At 52.8% G+C, this 21,036-nt stretch overlaps 1 protein-coding gene across 1 annotated transcript in view; it reads left to right on the top strand.

Moving 5' to 3' along the window:
• The first annotated feature begins 1,119 nt into the window (after positions 1–1,119).
• Positions 1,120–21,036, top strand: part of LRRN2 (leucine rich repeat neuronal 2) — a 61,091-nt gene continuing 41,174 nt past the window's right edge. Inside the window, exon 1 of the mRNA NM_001434977.1 lies at positions 1,120–1,190. The gene's annotated coding sequence lies outside the window, so the exon portion shown is untranslated. The remainder of the gene's footprint in view (positions 1,191–21,036) is intronic.

Here is a 21,036-nt window from a genome sequence, read left to right as displayed (position 1 = left end):
TGCTTCTCTATGGTTGCTTCTGCAGGCTCTGGTGATGGATCTGAGCTTGTTTTGAGCGGTCCAGGTCAAAGGCCCCACTGAGGCATGGGACTCAAGCAGTTGGCCCCAGCAGGAGACACACTCCTAAGCTCTGACAGGGTGGTGACCCAGTCTTTGTAAGCCACCACGTTGCAGCCGAGCACCACCTTCAGCGCCCTGCTCTCCTTTCCTAGTGTTCACAACGCTCGGCCCGGAGAGGGGGCATTCGCCCAAGCCAAGCCCCTGAGTGGGCTTGCCAGTTCCTAACACCTATGGAGATGGACACCTTGCTAAAGACCAGGATGGAACCTTCCAGAAGGTCAGAGCTGCCGAGCTCAGGGGGCCATGCTAGAAGGGTATGGAACTGGCGGGGGTGGAGTGTATATTGCACACTGTTCTTTAGGATAAGAGACGCCTGTGCCTGTGGACAAATTCTAACCCACTCTTTGCGTTCCTTAGTCCGCTGTTAACTTGGGGGGAAAGGGGTAACAGCACCGCGCAAGGCAAAAATGCTGTGCCTGTGAGTTGCACCTATCCTCTGGAAGCTGCTGAATTTCCCTTCTGTCTTCCTTTGCAAGGGAGTAAGAGGCAATATGAGAACGGCCCCTTTCCCCTCTCGGATCTCCCTTCTTCTTTCGGACCAGAGCTGCGTCTGAAGGCGCCAAGGGCTCCACAGCCCCGGAGGCCCAGCCATAGCATCCGGCCCGGCCCCGCCTCCCGCGGGCTGTGTCGGGAGCGGGCCGCCGGCCACTCAGGAGTTAAAACGGCAGCGGGCCTGGAGGGAGGGGGCGGCGCGGCAGGCAGACGGCGAGGAGGCGCCCGGCGCGGGCTGGGGAGGCCGGGGCGCGGCGCAGCGGCGAGGAGAGGCCGGGCGGAGGGCGCGCGGAGGGGCTCGGGCGCCGCGGGGGCCTGCCGGCCGCACCCGCGAACGCGCGGAGGGCGGAGGAAGCGCCGCTCTCGGCCGCCGCCCTCCAGCCCGGCGCGCGGGCCCGGCGCGGGCGGGGAGCGGGTGCTTCTACCGGCGCCGTCACCCGCTCTGCCCCGGGACCACTCCCAGGAAAACTCCGCGGCGGGGAGGCGCCCGCGACCCCGCCCCGGCCTGTGCGCGCGGCCTCCCTGAGCCCGGCCCGGGCGGGAGCCGAGCGGTGCGCGGGCAGCAGACGGCGCCCGGGGTGAGTGTGCGGTTCGCGGGCGGACCTCGGGGGCCGGGGGGCCCGCTGGGGAGCGGGGGCTTGGGCAGGGGGCAGCCGCGCGGGGGCAGGGAAGGAGGGCCGGAGACCGGAAAGGTTGCCGGCCGCGCGGGCTGGACCCGAGGAAGGGGCGTCCGAGCCTGAATGCACCCGGAGAGGTCCGAGCCGCCCCAGACTGTGGCTGGGCAGAGCGGGGGCCCCGAGATGTCAGGGGGCCGCGAGGTTGGGGGGGGCGTGACGGGGGCGGACTCGCCAGGGAGGGCTCCGGAGCCTGCGGACTTGCCCTCCCTGGAGCTTGGGCGTCCAAGGTGGCCTTCGTGTCGGTCCGAAGTCTCTGGAGCCCGGAGCCCGGCTCCTCCCGGGCGGCCGGAGTCTGTGCGCGGCCTCTGCGCGGGGACCTGCGGCGTGGAGGAGGGGCCGGCTCGGGCCGCCGCGGCCGCCGGCCGACCGAGGGTGGGCCAGCCACAGGTGGTGCGTTCGTCCTGCGGGCGGAGGGCGGCGCGGGCTCCGGCTGCCCCGCCAGCGGGGCGCCGCCGGGTGGGGGGAAACTGAGCTCCGAGAAGCCCCGGAGGTGCGGGAGACTGGGACCTGGAGCGGGGGTCCGGGGGTGTTGCTCTGCCCCCCTTCTGGCCCTGCCCTTCCTCCCCCACCAAAGGAACAGGAAGGAAAATGTCAGCTGGGCTTTGTGCTCTGTTCTTCAGCCTGCCGCAGCTCCCATCTGTTGGAGCCAACGCAGCTTCTAATTGGGCAACCGGCAGGGTCGGGAGGGGGTGGGCTGGGCGCAGCGCTCGGTTGATAGAGATGGGCCGATTGGGCCCTCTTCTTGAAGACCCCAGAAGGTGGGTGGTAGAGGAAACAAACCCCCCTCCCCCAGGTCAGGGGGGTAGAGGTGGCTCCCTGCCAGCTTGGCCATCATCATGGGAAGATCTAGGTCTTTCCATGCGCCCTGATAGCCGCAGGCTCCCCCTTCCCTGACGGCTTGGGATGGGCTCTGGCCCATGTCCTCTTCCTGAATGAGAAGGCACGGATCCCCTCCCACTGCCCACTGCTCCTTAAAGTTCCCTCCAACAAGAGCACTGGGCATGGGGTGGGCAGGGTCGTGTACAGGGCACCGAGGCCCCCTTGCCTGTTGTTAGAAGAAAGTCACATGTGAGCGGCCTGACCCACTTTCCTGGCTGGCCAAGTGCCTTTGTGGGGAGAAGATGGAAAGAGAGACCAGCGAGGGGTCTGAGCCTTCTGGATACCTTTCCTTCCCCTGGGCTGGCTCACACTGAGTCTCCTTCCCATGGTGGCTGGGGAGGGGCCACCCTCTAGACCTAGGGTGAAACCTCATTGTTTGGAAAGGATGGAGCAAAACGCCTCAGGCTTCAGGATTGGGACCTGCCCAGGGTCTGGCAGACACCTGGCATCTAGGGGCACCCCCAAATCTACAGCCTCCCCCTGCACAGCCCAACCCAGAGGAGACGCTGAGTGGCAGGGGGAACTCAGAAGTCTCGCTAAGACAATTCCACCCAGGCTGAGACAGCAGATTTCCTCTGGAACTCTCCACAGTTCCTACCCACTCCCCATCCTTATTTCAGGTGCCTCCCCCCCCCACCGTGCTCCTCCTGTCGCTTCAGGAGTCTCTTCCTCTCCCCCTCACCAACAGTGTTCCCCTTCCTCTCTCACCCTCCTCCTCTCCCCAGACTTCTCCCTTCCTCCCTCCCTTCCAGGCCTGTCTGCACCTTTTCCCTTCTCTTCTGTAACTTGCAGCTTCAGCCACAAGCAGGGCGGCGCGTGGACTCCTGGCTTCTGAGCCTCGGAGTGGGGACACCTGCGCTGGTAGATTTGTTGCATCCCCTTTGCAGGGGCGGAGCCTGGGTGGCCGGCCTGGCAGCTGCATTCCCCTGGCATCACTCCTGTACCAGGGCATTTGTCCCTCCTACCCTCTCTCTCTTTTTAATTTGAAATGGGAAGGAAAATCCATTGTTTAAAAAAAAAAAAAGCATTCATTCAGCAATTTATTGAGCACCTACTCTGCTCAGCACTATCTTAGGAGCTGAGGATACAGCCATTACACCTTTATATCTCAGGGCTGAATTTGTATCTGGACCTCCCAGCTGATCAAGTCTCTGCCCACTAGGCTTTTTACCCATTACTTGTGTTGCTGGGGGAGGGGCGTGAACAGTCCTAGTAAATTGTCATCTTTATCATACTGAGTAACCTCTAATGTGACAGGCGCATCTCCTTACAATAAACCAGGTACTGCAAAGCTTACAGACCGAGGTCATCCTGTCCTTAAGACATTTTTGACCTCCAAGGATGGATCAGTTCATGTCTCATCGTTTATCTGGGACGGCTGAATAGAAAGCCGGTGCCTTAGATGGAGAAGGGAGAAAGAAGCATTTATTACTGAGTACCTACTAAGCATCAGTCTGTCAGGAACTTTACAAAAATTATCTGATTTGATCCTCCTAATAACCTTCTAAATTTTGGATTATCATCTGCTTTATAACTGAGGACTTGAGGACCGTAGAGGATAAGCCTCTTGTCCCGGGTCACAAAGGTCTCCATTTTGAAATCACTGCATCTTTGCAGTGCGTTTGGCACCTGTGTTTGTGACATCTGGTAACTTATGCAGTTCTCTGAAGGTCACATTTTAACCAAACTTTTCAGAAGCATGCCTTGTCTCCTCCGAATATTAAGATATATAAAGATTTGCTGAATGGTTGCATGAATAAGCTTTCTCAAGGGATCAGGGAAGGCTTCCTGGAGGAGCTGGGACCCTGGGAGAAGAGACAGGGAGGGCAGTGGATCTTCCTGATCCAACACAGGTTTGTGACAAGCTACAGGCAGGCACACACACACAGCACGTACGCAGAGATCGCTGTTTTCATTCAGGGTCTGTGTGTAGGAGCTTGGTCCGTGGCCAGTCTAATGAATCAGTGTCACTGGTGTTCTCAGCTTCCTTGGGGAAGTCTGGATTCTAGAAAAGCTCTAAGGCAGAGAATGAGGGTGGAAGGCTTTCAAGCCTGCAAGAACTTTACGGAAGGACAGGGCCGATGGATGGAGGCTGAATGGGACAGGAAAGGGGGAGAGTGACCAAGGAACAGACAAAGGCAGGAGACATGCAGGAAAAGACACAGCGGGCAGGACAGACTGCAGGATATGGTGCACTTGCTAAGAGAGGGCGAAGAAGGATGCCTTTATCTGATACTTTCTGGAGGGGCTTGGTCTCTCTGTCCTACAGCTCAGAGGCTGGAACGTTCGCCACGTTAGCCGTATGCAGGCACACGCTTAGCCCATCTTTTCTAAGCACCTGCTGTGCGTTCAGCCCAGTGCTAGGTGCAAGGGATAGAAACACAGCAGGTGTTGGCCCTGCCTTCTAGGAGTTCTAAAGCCACATCGCTGGGGCTGAATCCAGGCCCCATCACTTCTAGCTGAGTGACTTTGGGCAGGTTATCTAACATCTCTGTGCCTCGGTTTCCTCATGTATGAATGGGATAACAGTACCTACTTCATAGAATTGTGATGATTGAATGAGTTAATACATGTCCTGAGTTTAGAACAGTGCCTGGCACAGTAAGCACCAGATAAATATTATTTTTAGCATTAAGTGGAGTAGTTATGTACTTGCAGTAACGAAACAAGTGCTGTAATACAGGGCTTTCCTGGTGGTCCAGATGGTACAAGTGAAAGTCGCTCAAGTATTATCCGACTCTTTGCAACCCCAGGGAGTATACAGTCCATGGAATTCTCCACACCAGAATACTGGAGTAGGTAGCCATTCCCTTCTCCAGGGGATCTTCCCAACCCAGGGTAAAGAATCCGCCTAAAATGTAGGAGATCTGGGTTTGATCCCTGGTTGGGTAAGATGCCCTGGAGAAGGGAATGGCTACCTACTCCAGTGTTCTGGCCTGGGGAATCCCGTAGGCAGAGGAGCCTGGTGGGTACAGTCCACAGGGTCACAAAGAGTCGGATACGACTGAGCGACTAAGCACATACAGCAGTTAGTCTTACAGTAACAAGACAAGTGCTGTAATCCAGGGATCTCAGATAAAGAGGTGACTGTGTCTGTCTCCAGTTTACGAGACGGACCTTGGAGGCCATGATACTGGGGCACGGTTTGAGGAGGAGTCAGCCAGGCAGAGGCAGCGGGCCTTAAGGCCCCGGCGCTCAGGACTGCATGTGGAGGGGGCCGTGTTGCGTGCGTGCTGCCCTCTATGGAGGGCAGGAGCCCCTTGGACACATCCCACTGCAGCCTCTGCTTCCAGTGCTCAGAGCTGGGCTTCCGGTGGGGCTGGCAGGTCACCCAGAGCATCCCAACACGCGCCAGCCTCAAACAGTTGGCCTTTGGGCCGGGGACCTGGTGCACCCCTAAGATTGCTAGGATTGGTCTCGTGACCGTGGCATCTTAACTGCTCTAAGCCTTCGTCAAGCAGTCTCTGCTCCAAACCCAGAGCGGCCACAGGCCTTGTTCTCTGGCTTCCTGCTCTTCCCGGGGACCCAGGAGATGCCTTGGCCTGAGAGCCTGTCTTAGAAGGTGAGTTGAACCAGGCTTGGTTTAGAATTCAGTTTCTGTCTGTACATTTCTTCCACCCACACCTTCCCTGCTGCTGAGTGTTTGATGGGCTTGAAGTTCCAGGATGAAGAGCAGACAGAGGGGTTCGTGGGGCGCTGACTGGTATTCAGCCTCCACCTCACACGTTGTGATGGCATTAATGATAGCAGCTGGCATTTATTGAGCACTAACTATGTGCCAGGCACAGTGCCGCGTGCTTTACCTACATTTTTCCATTAAGCCCTCAAAAAGTACCGCATTAGGTAGGTCCTCCTATTATCCCTAATTTAAACACCAGGAAACTGAGACTCAGGTTCAGTAACTTGCTCAAGGACGTGTCGCTAGAAAAAAACTGAGGGAGGCCTCAACATTCTCTCTGACTGCAGGGCTCCTGCTCCTTACGCCCCCAGAACCCAGTGTTCCTGGGCCTAGAGGTGCCCTGGTGGCATCCTGTCCATTCTCCCCACTCCTTCCTACAGTAAGCTGCTCCCCAAAAGAGGGAGATGGGAGGGAGGAAATCTGGGTGTACCTATGGCTGATTCTTATTGATATATGACAGAAAACCACAAAATTATGCAAAGCAATTATCCTTCAATTTAAAAAAATTAAAAAAAAAGATGCCCCCCGAGTCCTGTCCAGGCTAGGGACTGCCTGCCCCACTTTAGGGATCCTCAAGGAGGGTCTCCCTTTTTTTCCCTCAGATGACAGCTCCTGGAGAACCAACATTTTTTCCTTCTGCTTCAGCTAAGTGCTTCAGGGGCCACATGGAGCCAGTGACCTCAGAGGAGCTACACCCTAAGAGTCAGTCCCTGGGGACCGACACAGTAGTGGGGCTGACGCAGAGGTGACTTCTGGGAGAGGTCTGCTCCCAGTGGCTCCAGGGAAGCAGAGTGCAGAGTCCAGACACGGCGGTGGGTGGGGGAAAGCTTGCGATTAGTGTTGCCAGTGGGGTGTCTCTACAAGGGAGACTCCTGTGTGTTGGGAAGAACAAGAACAAGCAAACATCATTTTTGCAAATATCTTGCAAGGCAGAGCCTCCAGGAGCAAACATGTGGAAGAAGGGGCAGCGGTTGTTAGGCAGCCAGCATGGGTCCCCCAGGAAAAGCAGGTCTGTCTTCCCTCATCCCTACCAGAGTGGGAAGAAAAGGGGCAAGGAGAGAGGAAAGGCAGGGAAGGCCGTGTTCCTTTACACAGTGTTCTCAGAATGAGCATTGGAGGCAGGCGACGAAAGTGGCCTGGGAGGACAGGGGTGGTGATGCCCAGGAGATGGAGCGAACACAGGGGCAGCTGATGGGCAGGCTGCAAGCGTAAGCGCTGTGCGTGTGGAGGGGAGGGGCTTGACACTTGGCTCTGCCCGGTCCTCACCCTCACCCTCCGCCTTCTCCTTGGACAGCCCTCCCAATGAGATGAAGGTCACTGGGGCTCGCGCAGCTCCAGGCCTCCAAACAGAAGGTGCTTGCCCAGAGTTGGCCTGGGGTTGGCATTGTGGAACCCTTGGGCTTCCCTGATAGTTGGTAAAGAATCCGCCTGCAATGCAGGAGACCCCCGTTTGCTTCCTGGGTCAGGAAGATCTGCTGGAGAAGGGACAGGCTACCCACTCCAGTGTTCTTTGGCTTCCCTTGTGGCTCAGCTGATAACAAATCCGCCTACAATGCGGGAGGCCTGGGTTCGATCCCTAGGTTGGGAAGATCCCCTGGAGAAGGGAAAGGCTACCCACTCCAGTATTCTGGCCTAGAGAGTTCCATGGCCTATACAGTCCATGAGGTTGCAAAGAGTCGGACACGACTGAGAGCCTTTCACTTCACTTTCATCTAGGGAGAACCTACACCCTACAGAATTTCCTGTCCATTGTCCTGCTCTGAGCACAGCTGTGCCTCGGCCATCTCAGACCAGGGTGGTGCTGGGTGTCTTCATTCAGCAAGTATTTATGAAGCACCTGTGTCAGACACTGGGTACAAATAACTGAGCAACCAGAGATCATCACCCTTACAGAGTTTATACTTTATTGTCTGAAGTGAAAGTGAAGTTGCTCAGTCGTGTCCGACTCTTTGAGACCCCATGGACTGTAGCCTACCAGGCTCCTCCCTCCATGGGATTCTCCAGGCAAGAGTACTGGAGTGGGTTGCCATTTTCCTTCTCCAGGGGATCTTCCCGACCCAGGGATCGAACCTGGGTCTCCCACATTCCAGGCAGATGCTTTAACCTCTAAGCCACCAGGGAAGCCCTTATTGTCTGAGGATACAGTAAATAAATAATACAGTCGACCCTGAACCACACAGGTTTTAACTGCATTTTTTTTTCCCCAATAGTAAATACTGAAGCACTCCATTACCCCTAACATGCTTGGCTGAATCTGTGGATACAGAACTGCAAAATAGAGGGTTGATTATAAATTAAACTCAGATTTTCAACTGTGCAGAGAGAGGGTCAGTGCCCCAAACCCCACATCGTTCAGTAGTCAGCTATGTATTATTAGGTTGGTGCAAAAGTCATTGCAGTTTTACACTGTCGAACTTTGCCTATTGATATTGGAATATATTCTTAAATAAATGTGGTTATGTTATACATCATTTTAACGTGCATTTCTCACTTTATGGTTTTTTGCTAATGACTTATTACTTGCTGTTTGTTTTATATTTATTTTAGACTAGGGAAATGATGTTAGACAAAAAGCAAATTTGAGCGATTTTCTTGAGTTCAAAATGGGTCATAAAGCAGCAGAGACAACTCAGAGTATTAACAGTGCATTTGGCCCAGAAACTGTGAATGGACCTACAGTGCAGTGGTGGTTCAGAAAGATTTACAAAGGAGATGGGGGCCTTGGAGATGAGGAGCACAGTGGCCGGCCATTGGAAGTTGGCAAGAACCAACTGAGAGGATCATCAAAGCTGGTCCTCTTAAAACTGCACGAGAAGTTGCCGAAGAATTCAGTATCGACCATTCTGTGGTCATTTGACATCTGAATCAAATTGGAAAGGTGAAAAAACTCGATAAGCGGGTGCCTCATGAGCTGACCTTGAATCAAAAAAATTGTCATTTTGAAGTGTCATCATCTCTTATTCTACACAATACCAACAAACGAGTTCTCAATTGTATTGTGACATATTACAAAAAGTGGATTTTATATGACAACCGGCAACAACCAGCTCAGTGGTTGGAATAAGAAGCTCCAGAGGACTTCCCAGAGCCAAACTTGCCCCCCACAAAGGTCATGGTCATTGTTGGGTGGTCAGCTGCCAGGCCAATGCAGCTTTCTGAATCCCGGTGAACATCTGAGAAGTATGCCCAGCTAACCCATGAGATTCTCCATAAACTGCAACGCCTGCAGCTGGCACTGGTCACCAGAAAGGGCTCAGTTCTTCTCCACAACAAGTCCCGACCCCACATCGCAAAATCAGGGCTTCAAAAGTTGAACGAATTGGGCTACGAAGTTTTTCCTCATCCGCCATATTCACCTGACCTTTCCCCCACCCACTTCTTCAAGCACCTTGACAACTTTTTGCAGGGAAAACACTTAAACGACCAGCAGGAGGCAGAAAAAGCTTTCCAAGAGCTGGTTGAATCCCAAAGCATGAATTTTTATGCCATAGGAATAAGCAAACATTTTTCATTGGCAAAACTGTGTTGATTATAATGGTTCCTACTTTGATTAATAAAGATGTGTTTGACCCTGTTGTTGTTCAGTCACTAAGTTGTGTCTGACTCTTTGCAACCCCATGGACTGCAGCACACCAGGCTTCCCTGTCCTTCACTATCTCCCGGAGTTTGCTCAAACTCAAGTCCATTGAGTCGGTGATGCCATCCAACCACCTCATCCTCTGTCACGCTCTTCTCCTCCCGCCTTCCATCTTTCCCAGCATCAGGGTCTTTTCCAGTGAGTCAGCTCTTCACATCAGGTGGCCAAAGTATTGGAGCTTCAGTTTTAGCATCAGTCCTTCCAATGAATATTCAGGTTTGATTTCCTTTAAAATTGACTGGTTTGATCTCCTTGCAGTCCAAGGGACTCTCAAGAGTCTTCTCCAAAACCACAATTCGAAAGCATCAATTCTTTGCCCTCAGCCTTCTTTATGGTCCAGCTCTCACATCCATACATGACAACTGGAAAAACCATAGCTTTGACTGGATGGACATTTGTCAGCAAAGTGATGTTCTGCTTTTTAATACACTAAGTTTGTCATAGCTTTTCTTCCAAGGAGCAAGCATCTTTTAATTCCATGGCTACAGTCATTGGTCACAGTGATTTTGGAGCCCAAGAAAATAAAATCTGTCACTGTTCCCACTTACTCCTCATCTATTTGTCATAAAGTAATGGGACCAGATGACATGATCTTAGTTTTCTGAATGTTGAGTTTTAAACCAGCTTTTTTTACTCTCTTCTCTCACCTTAATCAAGAAGTTCTTTAGTTCCTCTTTACTTTCTGCCATTAGAGTGGTATCATCTGCATATCTGAGGTTGTTGATATTTCTCCCAGCAATCTTTATTCCAGCTTGTGATTCATCCAGCCCAGCATTTCACATGATGTACTCTGCATATAAGTTAAATAAGCAGAGTAACAATATACAGCCTTTACATACTCCTTTCCTAATTTGGAACCAGTCTGTTGTTCCATGTCCAGTTCTAACTGTTGCTTCTTGACCTACATACAGATTTCGCAGGAGGTAGTCTGGTATTCCCATCTCTAAGAATTTTCCACAGTTTGTTGTGATCTACACAGTCCAAGGCTTTAGGATAGTCAATGAAGCAGAAGCAGATGTTTTTCTGGAATTCCCTTGCTTTTTCTCTGAGCCAGCAACAAGACCTGGAGCTGACTGTGTCTCAGACCATGAACTCCTTATTGCAAAATTCAGACTTAAATTGAAGAAAGTAGAGAAAACCACTAGACCATTCAGGTATGACCTAAATCAAATCCCTTTATGATTTTACAGTGGAGGTGCAGAATATATTCAAGGGATTAGATCTAGTAGGCAGAGTGCCTGAAGAACTATGGACAGAGGTTCGTAACATTGTACAAGAGGCGGTGGCCAAAACCATCCCCAAGAAAAAGAAATGCAAGGAGGCAAAGTGGTTGTCTGAGGAGGTCTTACAAATAGCTGAGAAAAGAAGAGAAGTGAAAAGCAAATGAGAAAAGGAAAGATACACCCAACTGAATGCAAAGTACCTGAGAATAGCAAGGAGAGATAAGAAAGCCTGAAGTGAACAGTGCAAAGAAATAGAGGAAAACAATAGAATGGGAAAGACTAGAGATCTCTTCAAGAAGATTGGGGGTACCAAGGGAACATTTCATGCAAAGATGGGCTCAATAAAGGACAGAAACAGCAAGGACCTAACAGAAGCAGAAGATACTAAGAAGAGGTGGCAAGAATACACAGAAGACCTGTACAAAAAAGATCTTAATGACCCAGATAACCACGATAGTGTGATCACCACCTAGAGCCAGACATCCTGGAGTGTGAAATCAAGTGGGCCTTAGGAAGCATCACTACAAACAAAGCTAGTGGAGGTGATGACATGCCAGCTATTTAAAATCCTAAACAATGATGATTGACTTTCCTGTAGCTCAAATGGTAAAGAATCTGCCTGCGACGCAGGAGACCAGGGTTCGATCCCTGGGTCAGGAAGATCCTCCAGGGAAGGGAATGGCAATCCACTGCAGTATTCTTTCCTGGAGAATTCCATGGACAGAGAAGCCTGGCAGGCTATAGTTTGTGGGATTGCAAAGAGTCGGACACAATTGAGCGACTAACACACAAACAATGATGCTGTTAAAGTGCTGCACTCGATATGCCAGCAAATTTGGAAAACTCAGCAGTGGCCACAGGAGTGGAAAAAGTCAGTTTCATTCCAATCCCAAAGAGAGTATTTGAGTTTAGTTATAATGATTTAAAAGTCAGTCCAAAACTGCAATTATGTTTGTACCAACCTAATAGAAAGTTGGCAAGTGCTAAAAAGAAAAATAAAGCCAGGAAGGGGGGTAGAAGAGTCTTAGAGGAGGAAAGTGTAGCTTTGTACAGGCTGACCTTACTGAGAAAGTGACATGAGGAAAGAGGAAGGCGCAGGTACAAAGTCTTGGAGGCAGGGCTGTGCCTAGCAGGATTGAGGAGGCCAGATCTTGGTGAGCGGTGGAGCTGGGCTGGGAAGTTTGTTTTTTTCTCAGAGCAAGGGGAGTTTTTGCAGCATTTAGGGCAGGGGGTGGTATGGTCTGATCCTTTGAAACCCCAAGGTTGGGGCCATCCATTTCAGTGTTTTACTAGGTGGAAAGGAAGTTCTCCAGGCCTTGAAGCTGGTTTAGTCAATCTGCACTGTCCCAAAAAGTTGTCTCATGAAGGGCACAGCCTCCCAGGCAATAGCGGGTGGAGGGGAGAGAAGATAAAGAAACAGTAGACATGGTCTTGACTGGTGAGGAAACCTCCCGGTCATTGGAAAGGCAAAACTTACAGTCGCAAGAAATAAAGAGGGAATAATAACAGACCATATTTAAAACGAAGTACTAAACTGTGTGATTTAGACTATACATGTTATCAGAACTGTGAGCTCTGTGTGGGAGTATATACTTCCCTGAGGAGGTGCAGCGGATTTGGGCCTGGAAAACAGGGTGGTGGTTGGATCTGCAGAGAGGACTCCTCTCTGGAGGGGAGCTTGTGGAGTGGGAGGGGGGACGGGTGGCCAGGCCAGGGGAGGGTGTAGAAGCTGCAAGGGCAGGCGTTTGTCTCTGGAGTGGCCCTTTCCCATCACCTGGGTTTCTGGGTCCCCTTTATGCTCTTGGGGAACAGGAGGGCAGCCATTTAGTGTTCTTGGCCTCTCCTTTGCAGAGCCAGCTGCTCTCTGTCCCTTGGAACCTCTTGCTCTTCTCATCCCCAGTCCCAGCTCTCTGGTCATTTTCATGGACCCGCTGTCTCACAGTCTGGGGCCCATCCATGAGCCCCCAGCCTCCTCATGTTCGGGACTCGGTTCTCTGCAATTCCCTTGAGCTCCATTTTTCTGCCCCGTCTGCAGCCAACTTCTCTTCATTTGTCATTGCCTAGGCTCCTCTTTGGTGGATTACTCCTAGAACATTACAGTAGTTTAATGTGTAGTGAAATGGGGTCTTCCCTGATGTCTCAGACAGTAAAGAATCCACCTGCAGTGCAGGAAACCTGGGTTTGATCCCTGGGTCGGGAAGATCCCCTGGAGAAGAGAGTGGCTACCCATTTCAGTATTCTTGCCTGGAGGATCCCATGGACAGAGGATCCTGGTGGGCTACAGTCCATGGGGTCACAAAGAATGGGACATGACTGAGCGAATAGAGAGCACAAAATGGAAATGAAATTCTGCCCAGATGTGCCCCCATCCTTCTCTTTGTCCTGGAGAGAGGCTGCCTGGGTCCTGGGGGTCGGGCTTCCTTCTGGAGTATGAAGAGAGAGAGAGCCCTGGGGTGGGGTGGGATCATTGGTGGTGCCCTCCCCGGCCCAGGATGCCGGCCGACCCAGAACCAAGCGTCCCTTGGGTGAAGCCTTCTGCCCAGTGGTCCGCTCTTCCTCCTTGGGGCCCCCGGCAGCCTGAGGAAGAAGGGCCTAGCACTGTCACCTCCAGGATGCAGGCCTGCGCCTGGAGCTCGCCTGCCGTTCAGAGGAGCTGTAACCAGAGCTGCTTAACATCCCTTCCCTGACCGAATGCCCTTGGGCGTTTTACCTCTCTGAGCCTCAGTCTCCTCATCTCTACATCTGAATCAATAGCACCCACTTCATAGGCTTGTTAATGATCACATCTGAGTTGTTAAGTGCTTGTGATATGCCAGAAGCTTTGCTGCATTCATCCCACTTAATCCACATAATGCTGTGAAGTAGATGTTATTTTCTCCCATTTTGCTGTTGAGGAAACTAAAGCTGGGAAACATGAAGTAACTTGCCTGAGGCCACACACAGCCAGCATATGGCAGCACCGGAATTCAGCCCCCAGTCTCTGACTCCAGAGCCCTGGTTCTCAACCAAGTGAGCTAATGAGCTAATCTGTGTAGAGTGCCTGCTCCAGAGTATAAGCTCAGTAAATGCTAGTTCCTCTTCTTCTCAATCTCTCCAAGGCCGCACCTCCAAAGAACAACTTTCCCCTCCTGTATCACGTTTCTTCTCCAGGGTTCCCTGAGGCACATGATAAAAGTAGGAATGGGAATGAGCCATTGGTTGATACCAGGGGGGAAGAAAGGCTGAGAGAGGAATAATTTTCATAAACTCAAAAAACACCAGGGCCATGATTAATACCCAGGGTACCTTTCTCATAAGAATTTGACTCAGCTCCACTGGGTCCCAGGCAGTTTGGCAGGGACTATCTTGCAGAGGTGAGAACAGAGGTTATGCTGTATGGGAGGGCCACCGTCTCCCCCAGGGCCAGTGTTGATCCCAAGAGGCCTAGAGACGCGCTAGCCGGGAGATTCTAAGACCTTTGCTTTCTGAACTTGGGTGCTGTTTCTTGAGTTTATTACAAATCATCTGGGGGCTCCTCTGGATGGATTTAGGAGGGGGACAGTGTTGAGGTCACAGTGAGGGAAGAAGGGGTGCTATCTCTTCTTGACTATCAGATCAGGACACCTTCTGCACGAGACGCAGTGCTGAGGGATGGGAATGGGTAATGGGGCGCAAAGGAAGCAAGGACATGGCCTCTGGGATCACCCGGTCTGATGGGGGAGGTCATTCACTTGCACGCCTGGATACACTGCGCACACAACTCCATCCGACCTGACCGGAAGGAAAAACAAGAACAGATGACTGCAGGGTGATGTGGTAATATGTGGTTACAGAGGGATGGGAGAGGAAAGAGCTGAGACTGGTGGATTCCCCAAAACAGGGCTCTTCTGGTGGACAGAGACCTACCTCTCTGCATGCCCTGCTGGGACAGCCTAAGCTGTCAGCATTCACTCTGAATGGGCAGGCCCTAGAGTTCCTCTGAATTTCCTTGCAAGGGTCCCCCAGGGAGAAAAGGAGGTGTCCAGGTCATAGCATTTAAAACTGATGGCAACTGAGAGTCTTCTGGTCATGTGGCTTCAAACATTGCTAGAAATTGATCCGTTTTTCAAAACAAAGCTATATGTGTGTAGGTAGAATAATGGCCTCCCAAAGATGCTCACCTCCTGATCTGCAGAACTTGTAAATTTGTTATGTAACAGGGCAAAGGGAATGAAGCCTGTGAATCAGCTGACCTTAAAATGGAAAGATTATCCTGGATTATCCAGGTGGGCCCCGTGTTATTATCGCAAGTCCTTTGAATGTGGAGGAGGGGGCAGAAGTCAGTGTCAGAGTGACGAGATGTGAGGAAGACTGGCCATTGCTGGCTTGGAAGGTGGAAGGGGCCGTCAGCCATGGAATGCTGCAGCCTCAAGAAGCTGGAAAAGGTGTGGAAACAGGCTCTCCCTGAGACTCCAGGAAGGAGTACGTACCTGCTGACATCTTGATTTTTGCCCAGTGAGACCCATTTTGGATTTCCCAGGTGGTGCTAGTGGTAAAGAGCTTGCCTGCCAATGCAGGAGAAGTAAGAGACGCGGGTTCCATTCCTGGGTTGGGAAGATTCCCTGGAGAAGGGCATGGCAACCCACTCCAGGATTCTTGCCTGGAGAATCCCGTGGACAGAGGAGCCTGATGGGCTACAGTCCGTGGGGTTGTAGAGTCAGACATGACTAAAGCGACTTAGCACACACGCACGAGACCCATTTTGGACTTCTGGCATTTCGAATTGTAGACAATTATGTTACTTTAAACCACTAAATGTGTGGTAGTATGTTACCGCAGCAACAGGAAATTAATACCGGCTGCTGTAGCTAGAGCAATGCTGAGCCACAGCCCCACTGTTCAACCTCCTCCTGATCCACGACTGGAGGAATCGCTCCAGAACTCAGAGGCTCCGCAGAGCCTTTTTGAGGTACACTGTGTCTGGAACACAGTCTGATTATTTTCCCAATGACGACATCGAGGCCCAGAGAGAAGTGGCTTTGTCAGAGTCCCCCTAGACTGGTGTTCGGTCCAGGGCCTGCTCCTATCCTGTCAGAGATCTCGGGTACTGACCACGTTCATTCCCATCTACTCACTTGTTTGTGGCCAGTGGATGTGTGTGCTAAGCCCTGGGCCGAAGCGCATGTGAGTACCTCGTTCAGGAAGGTGGGAGAGGGTGGTTGAGCATAGTCCTGCCTTCAGCCCTCGGGCTTCTTCCTCCAGACTCGGGCCAGCTGCTCCGGTGTTAGCCTTCCTCCCTGGGGCTGGTCCCGAATGTGCTTCGTCACCTCCTCCGGGCAGAGCGGCAGCTCTCTGAAGGGAGGGGCTACCTGCTGGCCCGGCTGCTCCTGCCCTCTGGCAGCGTGCAGGGCCTGGGGGAGGGTGGGGGGCTTGGCCCGCTACTCCTCCCCGCCTCAGCCCGCGCCTGCTGGGGCTGCCTCTCCCTTCTGCTGGGCGGTTCGGTCTTGCCAGCCCTGCGTGCAGCACACCGGGGCCACAGGCCGGTCCCCGGGGCTGCCAGCTCCCGGTGCTGGTCTCCATGGCAACCCCGCATTTGCTGTTCTGGTTCCTAATGACTTATTGGCGTGTGTGGTAATTTGCAGAGCTTGGCAGGCAGAGCTAGGGGCGTTTGTGGGGGAGCAGAGGGGGGCTTGGCAGTGGGGAGGGGGTTCAGGTTTGGGATGGCAATCGAGGCATGCTTTCCTTCCCAGCCCACCCTTCCTGTTCTCTACTAATTAACACCTGCAGCAAAGGAGGTCCTTCAGGTCCAGGGCCCCCCTCTCTGAGGAGCATCAGCTCTCTGCAGGCCCCTGAGATGCAGATGGACAGACAGATGTAGAGCACAGCTGCTCACCTGTCAGGCAGTGGCGGGCAGGCATGGGCTGACAGCCATGTCCATCCGTGCAGGTCAGACCATTTCTGTTTTCTGACGTCTCCGGCGTGCTCCCTGGGCCCTGAGAACAAGGGTCCCTCTTAGACAGAGAGTCTCTCCACCTTGTGGGGAGGCGACAGGTCTTTGCTGCGTCTTGGCCTCACACACTCAGAGAACCAAGCCAGGTCGTGCTAAGTGGGATGCCAGCTTGCATAGGCAGTGGGCGATCCAGCCAAGCAATCAAAGTGGGAGGGATGAGCAAGGGCCTGACTCTCTGCACCTCTCTTCAGCAAAGCTTACCCAGCCTCGAAGCCGCTGCCTCGGGCAAGGCAGCGGGGAGCCTTGCCTGTGTGCCGCACAGTCTTCACCCTTCTCTGCCACCGTCTTCACTTCTGTCTTCATTCTAGTCTCTTTAGGTGAGAGGTAGCTTGGTGTGTTGAAAAAAACACCATCTTTAAAGTTGGATGTATCTGGGTTAGTGTCCCAGAGCCACTGTCTACCACTTCTATGACTTTGGACATATCTCATAACCTCTCTTTGAAACCCAGTTTGCTTATCTGTAAAATGGGATTAACAGACCCATTTCACAGGGTTCTGGAAATGAAGCCAGCTCACCCTTCAGCAGTTGGCATGTAGTAGTGTGCTGTGCTTAGTCGCTCAGTTGTGTCCGACTTTGTGACCCCATGGACTGTAGCCTGCCAGGCTCCTCTGTCCATTGGGATTCTCCAGGCAAGAATACTGGAGGGGGGTGCCATGCCCTCCCCCAGAGGATCTTCCCAACCCAGGGATCAAACCCAGGTCTCCCGCATTGCAGGCAGATTCTTTACTGTCTGAGCCACCAGGGAAGCCCAAAAATACTGGAGTGGGTAGCCTCTCCCTTCTCCAGGGGGATCTTCCTGACCCAGGAATCGAACCAGGGTCTCCTGCATTACAGGCAGATTCTTTACCAGTTGAGCTACCAGGGAAGCCCCTGGCACCAATAATTATCAAAGAATTTAAGATATAATCTTTTATCTATACCAATAAATAGGAGCAATGTGATCAATAATTTAAACAATTCTGGTGGGCTTGGTAAAGTTTCCTTTTTTAAGTATTTGAAAAGAGTCTTCATTTATTCAGTAAATATTTACCAAGTACCTACTGTGTACAAAGTCCTGGGCCAGATGGCGGTCTTTCCTAATATTATGATTAGGGCATAGCTAAGTTGCCTGTGCAGTCCCTAAACACTGGCGTCGGACAGGAGGTGGGGGATGCTGAGGAGGGCTGGTGCAGAGAGAGGGGAGCCCAGGGTCAGCCTTGTAGTGCCCTCCTGTGGGTCTCCGAGGAGTGGCTGGCCCCAGGAGAACGGTCTGCACTGTGAAGGCTCTTTCTGGGTCAGGTGCCGTGAGACATTCTGCCTGCCTCCTTGGAAGTGCGGAGCCTGTTTTTAGAACTGGGAAGTCTGTGCAGGAGCCAGGAGGAGGTCACACCTCCACTTCCAGAAGCTGCTGTGGAGGCTTGAGAGGGCCACCGGTGACCCCCAGGCCCAGGACGGAAGAGGAGCAGATGCAGCTGCGGCTCACCTGGGCAGCTGGGTAGATCCCAGCTCTTCAAGCTGTTGCTGGGAGGGAGGCGCGGGGGGCAGGAGGGAGCTGGGGACTTGGCTTCCGTCTCTGCCAGCAGATGGGCTTCTGCCTGCAGCCGGAGTCTGTCTGTTCTTCCGTGGGCCTCCCCACAGCCCCTTCCGAGATGGAGCACTGAGACGGCTGGGCCTGGAGAGTCTGGCCCACGCTTCCCCACCCTTTTGTGCACGGAACAGCACACAGACATGATGACAGCGGCTCAGGAACTCTGACTCGGGGCTGGGGGGATCCGTGTCTGAACATGCCTGTAACCCACCTGGGGCTCCCTAACGTGGATTGGGGCGCACTAGCTTAGCCAATTCCCCAGCCTATTTTTACTGATGTGAAATCTGAGGCTTGGGGAGGGGGAAGGACCCGCCCAAGGCCACACAGCATGTAAGTGTCATCAGGACTGGTGTTCATTTGACTTCTGGCCCTGTGCTCGATCTGTTGCCTCTTCTCAAGACTCTTTCCGCTTTCCTTTCTGACCTTCCACCCTGGAGAAAGTACTTAAGGTGCAAGGGAATGTAATTCCCCTAAGAGACCATTCTTCCCCAAATCTCATAAAATTAGGCTTCGTCTCCACCTCCCCCTGTCATCACCAAGCGCCTCTTGTTCATAGAAGCCTTTGGTATCTGCCCCTAGCCATCCTCCCCTGGAACAAGTCTGTCCATTGTTCGGAGTGAGCTCAGTGACTCAATGGGCAATGAGTTCTACCCCCAGGCCCATCAGCCCCTTTACGGGCCTCCCCCTCAGCCAGCCACTCCCAAGGTCACACACTGGATCTTTCCCTTGCCTGGAGGTCACCTGATGGAGTCCCCTGCTTTCTGGCCACCACCTCCTAGCCCCCCAGCTTGTTATCTCAGACTCCCACGCAGCCATTTTTAACCTCACTGAGACCTTTGGTTCACATGGACGTGGGTCCTTTGGGACCTATGTTCTAGAGTCTTCGGTCCACTGGCACCTCTGCTTTCTTGCCATCCGTGACCTTCATCTGCCTACTCTTCTTTGAATCCAGAGAGATTCCATGTTCCATCACTTTAAGAACTCTCCTGCCAATATCCTAAACTCTCCTGACTGTCTTCTTATTGTCCCAGAACTGGCAACGTCCCAGTTCTGGATTAACCACGCTATCTGCTGCTTTCTGCCTGCATCCAGTCAACAAATCTGCTAGAAAAAGACTCAAAATGAGGCAGATTGGGACCTGTAAAAATTCACCATCGCCAACCCAACTTACCCTGCAGAACTGCCTGGTGTTCCTACCACATTCCTATGGTTATCTCCCTCTCAACTCTCCACGATGACTAGTTCACACCTTCCTTCCCCAAACTCTACCTACGCCCTCACTCTCAGCTCAAGACCTCGCTTCCTACTTCACAGAGACACAGAAGCGTCAGGAGGACAACCTCAACTCTTTCATCAAGCCCGGAAGCCCACCTGCCTCTGCCTAGCCCTGCTCTTCCTGCCTGTCTGAGCCAAGGCGGGAGGCGGTGTGGCCCCCATGGCCCAGCCCTGCTCCTCCCGCCTGTCTGAGCCGAGGGGAAGGCAGTGTGGCCCCCGCGGCCCAGCTCCTGCTCCGACTGCGGCACACCCTGTCCTCTGGTCTCAGAACGTCCTCCCAGCCATGCTCATGCCTCTCCCGTCTCCAACCACAACAGAAAGCGTCCCCAGCATTGCCGTGGGGCAACACGAGCCCCCTTGCTCCTTAGGGGCCGTGCGGCTTGAGAGGACTGGCTGGTTGCGCTGGCTCTCTGTTTCTGCCTTCCCGCCCCTCCCTCTCCCGGCTCTGCCTGGCCGCCGCCGCCTCCATGAAACAGCTTTCCATGGCACTAAGCGCAGGCAACAGTTTTTAGTTCTCAGAACTGTTTTTCACTCCTTTCCGACACTTCTTTTCCCTCTGCTTCTCTGACCCCCTATTCCTGGCTTTCCTGGTTATTCCAGATCTTCTTTGCTGACTCATCCTTCCCTTTTCTGCCTCTCAGCGTTGGCATTGCTTATAGTCTGGCTCAAGGTATTTTTTAATGACCGCACAGGCTTGTACTATCAGCCCTGTTCAGGTGGGTGTCTCGCCTGCGTGTTTTCCTCTGACTTCCATATCCCTGTGTCCATCTGCCTAATTGACTAAGCGGGATGTCTCGAGAAACCTCAGACGTGGCATATCTAAAGACAGAGTCACGGTCCTCCTAAATCTCCACTGCCTTTCCGCTCCCCTGCCTGGTCCCCTTGCAGCGTTGCCTGGTTTTTGAATGGCACCACCTCAAGCCAGTTCTGTTCTGGGAGTCGTTGTCAACTCTTCCGTTTACCCCTTTATGGATGGACTTGCTAAGTCCACCCACAGGCCCTGTCCAGTCTCTGGAACAGCGCCCATGTCCCCCACTCCCCATCTACACACTCCCCTCCACACTGCCTTCACCTCTTGCCTAGGACACTGGAACCCCCTTCTGATTCGAGTGTCTACATCTGCCCTCGCCAATCCGGTCTCCAAATAGCTGCTAGAATGCTCTTTTATGGACGCAGATCTGATCTGGCCCCAGTCTTTCCCTCCTCTCGAAACTCCCCAGTGATTCCCAGTGCCCCTACACCCTCATGCTCTGCACTCTGCACACTGGCTTCTTGCCATTCTTTGCTAGATTTTTTGACTCGTGGTTTCACACATGCTGTGCCCTGGCCTTGCGTCACTCTTCCCACTCCATACTTCTCCCTCAATTCTAGTTAGCCCTCAGATCTCAACTCAGATAACTCTTCTTTAAAAAAAGCTTCCCCAGGGTGCCTCCAGAATTTCTTCAGGCCTCTTGAACACACTCATAGTGTCCTGTATGCTTGGGTGCTTGTTGGACAAATGTCTGTCTCTGCCACTAG

Source organism: Bos taurus, chromosome 16 (genome assembly GCF_002263795.3).
Source record: "Bos taurus isolate L1 Dominette 01449 registration number 42190680 breed Hereford chromosome 16, ARS-UCD2.0, whole genome shotgun sequence".
Lineage (NCBI taxonomy): Eukaryota > Metazoa > Chordata > Mammalia > Artiodactyla > Bovidae > Bos > Bos taurus.
Note: the sequence above shows the minus strand (reverse complement) of the source record. Positions and strands in the feature narration are given on the sequence as shown.